Raw genomic sequence first — 3,634 nt, forward strand, 5'->3', positions numbered from 1 at the left:
TGAACGCCACTATATACTGTGTATTACGGCAGTTTTAGCCGCCACTATATACAATGTCTTATTCAAACAACACCCATTGTATATTCTGGCAATTTCACCCGCCAGTATTTACAACTTCATTTTTCAAGCTAGGCGCACTTACATTTGACTTTCCCTCTTTTCCCCTCCTTTTTTTTAGAAAAATCCCTCCATATCCTTTTTTTTTTTTTCAATATCTCCTCTTATTTTTTTATTCCTTTTTATCCCTTTTCTTTCTTTTCTTCCATTCACATGTACCCAGAACCCATCGAAACCTTCTTCTCCAAATCGAAACCCTCCGTCTTCCTAGTTTGACTAAATTGAACACTTCTTTCTCCAAATCCTTTCTTCTATCGTCGAATCCTTCGAAACCGTATACAGCATCCAAACCGGCGAACCCATCGAAACCCTTTCGCCGAACTCCATCGAAACCATCTCAAACCCTTCCCTCACTATCGAATAATCTCAAACCATTGATTAGAATATGTTCTGGAAGGTGAAATTCAGGTTCGTATTGCTTTTGTTTCATTAGCTAGTTACTTATTGTTGAAGCCCTCGATTAATTATTCACAGATAGCTAAATTTCACTAAATCTTTGTTCTTGAAGGTGTGAATTCAGGTTCTTAAAGACACACCCATCATTGCTTCTCAAAGATTTGGACTGGTAAATTACTAAATCTTTGTTCTTTTTGATGTTTTTTTTTTAGTGATTTGGACTACTTAAAGATTTGGGTATTTTGGGTTAGTGGTTTCTTGTTCTTTCTGACTGTGGTTCTTGTTTCTTTGCTCATTATTTTGTTGTTTAACTATGAATAAAAAATATTATGTATGATATGCATATTGTTCAAGGTTTAGATCTACAATGCCCTGTTCACATGTTATGTGGTTTTCCCCCAAATTTAGCCAAATTAATTATGAACGATCCTAGCTGGGGTTATCGTTGGATTTGTTTGTGTTGGATAAATTTACGTTTTTAAGCAATGGAAGGAAAATCACTATGCAGAGGCTATTTCGGGTGCGCAAGAGCGTTTGGAGAGGCCGGGCATCTGATGGCTGATGGTATTGCTGCTACTGGATGTTGCGTCTGCGATCGATGTTGAGGGTGCGTTTGTGTTAGCCCAAACTATGTGGAAACATGCTCAGTTGACGGTTCTTGAAGGTATATTGACGATAAATTGAGTAGTTTCTATGATAGTACAATCAATCTAATATGTTGTTACTTAATCTTATTTTTATACGAAATAAGGAGATGTGTGTTCTAATTGTACTTTGATTGTACAGGAAATAAGCATCAATGTGTAATCTCGTAGTTTACAGTTAAGCATTTAAACTAGTACACTTAATCTAATACTTTGATTAGCGTATCTCATAGCTTGTCTGAGTTTCTTTTTTGTGCTGATAGAATATCCAAATAATTTTCAGGGAAGTAGAAATTGTTAAAGTATATGAAGCTCTGGACACATTGAAGCAACTCTTCCTTTCTCACAGTGAAGCGGATTTGAGGAACAAACAATAGAAATAAAAATAAAGGTAAAATATACATCGAAGTATGGTTATTGCTAAAAGTTCATTGTTGTGTAATAGAACGGCTAGATTATCTCCTTTATGAATTTTTTTGTAGTGTTATTAGCTTACTTTGAGTTGGTTTTATGCATCCATGTATTTGGTTTGATGATTGTGCCTAACTATAATGTAACATTTTACCTTATGGAATTGAAACTTGGATTAGAGATGGATGTGGTTGGTAGGGAATTGAAACTTGGATTAGAGAGCTTGAGAGGTACTAAGCTCCAATACTCTTCCTTATCACTTCCTCTTGATTTGTCTCATGTTAAAGCTGGTGGATTTGGTGACATGCTCTCTTTATCCTCTAAACTCTCAAATTCAGAATTTTGGTCTTTATTCTTCCCTTTTCTAACTGCTAAAATAAGTTTTTGGACTGCTATGGCTCTTAAAATGGAAATTTGTATTCCAGAAATCCTTTTGGTGCTTACTATTACTCTAAGGGATTTAATGTGGCAGCAATGGTGGCTCTAGTTGTTGGCTGTTTGCTTCAGTTTTAGTTTTCTGTTTGCTTCAGTTTCAGTTTTCTCCCTTTCAATCTTATATTGGTTGTATTTATTGTATTGCTTTATAGTGTTAACAATATTCTTGGTATTTTCTTCTAGCGTTTTCTCACTAATCTTCAGTGGTGTTGACTTCACATGAACAACAATGAGGTTGACTCTCATGATGGATTCTAACATTCTTTCATTTTATACAGCTTGTTCATGAAATTGTTCATGTGGATCATTTGTGGAATCTACTTGATTCACCTCATATTTGTCATTAAATGATTAGTTGGAATGATAAATAGGAATGTTACAAATGTTTGCTTTAATATGCTTTTTTGTGATATGCTTTTACAAGGTAGTTAAATATGCTTGACATATCTAGGTACTTTGATTTTTTGTCTTATCTCTTGAACCTTGTAAATGGTATATTTTTTCTTTTAGTAGAAATCATCCTTGTTTTGTACCAAAAAAAAGAAATAAAGAAATCATCCTTGTTTCTTAACCTAAAAAGTTTTAGGAGCATATATAAGTCTTTATGAGCAATGTCATGTACTAATGGCAGTAGTTCCTGTTCTGGTTTAGTAGTTGGTGTTTTCCTGTTCTTCATATAGTTTTGTTTTTCCAGTTAGGTATAATGTATTACAATCCTGTTCTATAATCTACGTAGTTTTGTTTCAGTACTTTGAGAGAGTTACTGATAGAAAGACAAGTGATCAATGGGGAATTGTTTTTGAAACTCAGGTTCCTCTTTCGCTTCCTCTTTTAATGCTTTTTTATCAAGTTTTGTTGTTTTATGACTTAGCATTATGTGAACCTTATTTGATCTATGTATACGTGTGTGTGCATGTATCCGAGAAGTTCAAGAAGAGCATAACATTAAGGAGATAAGGAGGACCATATATATGTAGAAGATATCACAGATAAACTCTACAACATAATTGAAGAGCTTAAGTTTACTTTATAAACATTCATGTTAGTATTAATAATTGCTATTTAGGTAAATCATTCAGATATTTTTTTTTTGTTGTAAAAGTGACTATTCCGGCGCTTCAAACTGCCACTATGTGCAGAATTTTTTTTTTCTTAAAAAATGGGCATTACGGCGGTTCAAACTGCCACTATGCTCAATTTTTTTTGCTGAAAAGGTGTATATTCTGGCGTGTTAAACCGCCGGTTTAACCAAACGCATGTTACGGCAGTTTGCATGGCGGTCCTTCTTAAACTGCCGCTTTAAACTTTGTGGCAGACAAAATTCCGGCAGTTTTGAAACCGCCAGAAAAGTGCATAGCGGCGGCTAAAACCGCCGGAACATCCAAATTTTAGCCGCCGGAAAATACATATTTTTTTGTAGTGAATTCCAAACAAGGTTTCAAACAAGGGAAAGGCATGGTAAATCATTAACAATGCTTGCTGATAAATGATACACAAGAGTGATATGTTACGCAATATGTTCGGGTAGTGATGAACTAAGAAGGGGAATGAATGTAGAGCCTTGACATAGCTTGTCAAGAACTAGAATAACTTGTAAGGAAATAGAATGCTACGCATGAGCAATAAGCTTG

The 3,634-nt window shown here is 34.7% G+C and overlaps 2 long non-coding RNA genes across 2 annotated transcripts; both read left to right on the forward strand.

The window, feature by feature from the left end:
• Positions 1–235: 235 nt before the first annotated feature.
• On the forward strand, positions 236–1,334 carry LOC146898877 (uncharacterized). Its single transcript, XR_015021822.1, has 3 exons — positions 236–525; positions 626–682; positions 1,022–1,334. It is a non-coding gene; the product is annotated as an uncharacterized LOC146898877 (long non-coding RNA).
• Positions 1,335–1,392: 58 nt separating this feature from the next.
• Positions 1,393–3,068, forward strand: LOC146898878 (uncharacterized). Its single transcript, XR_015021823.1, has 4 exons — positions 1,393–1,548; positions 1,750–1,798; positions 2,751–2,813; positions 2,931–3,068. It is a non-coding gene; the product is annotated as an uncharacterized LOC146898878 (long non-coding RNA).
• Positions 3,069–3,634: the final 566 nt, after the last annotated feature.

Source organism: Medicago sativa, chromosome 8, assembly GCF_051527215.1.
Source record: "Medicago sativa cultivar Bolivia chromosome 8, Bolivia_mono, whole genome shotgun sequence".
Taxonomy (NCBI): domain Eukaryota; kingdom Viridiplantae; phylum Streptophyta; class Magnoliopsida; order Fabales; family Fabaceae; genus Medicago; species Medicago sativa.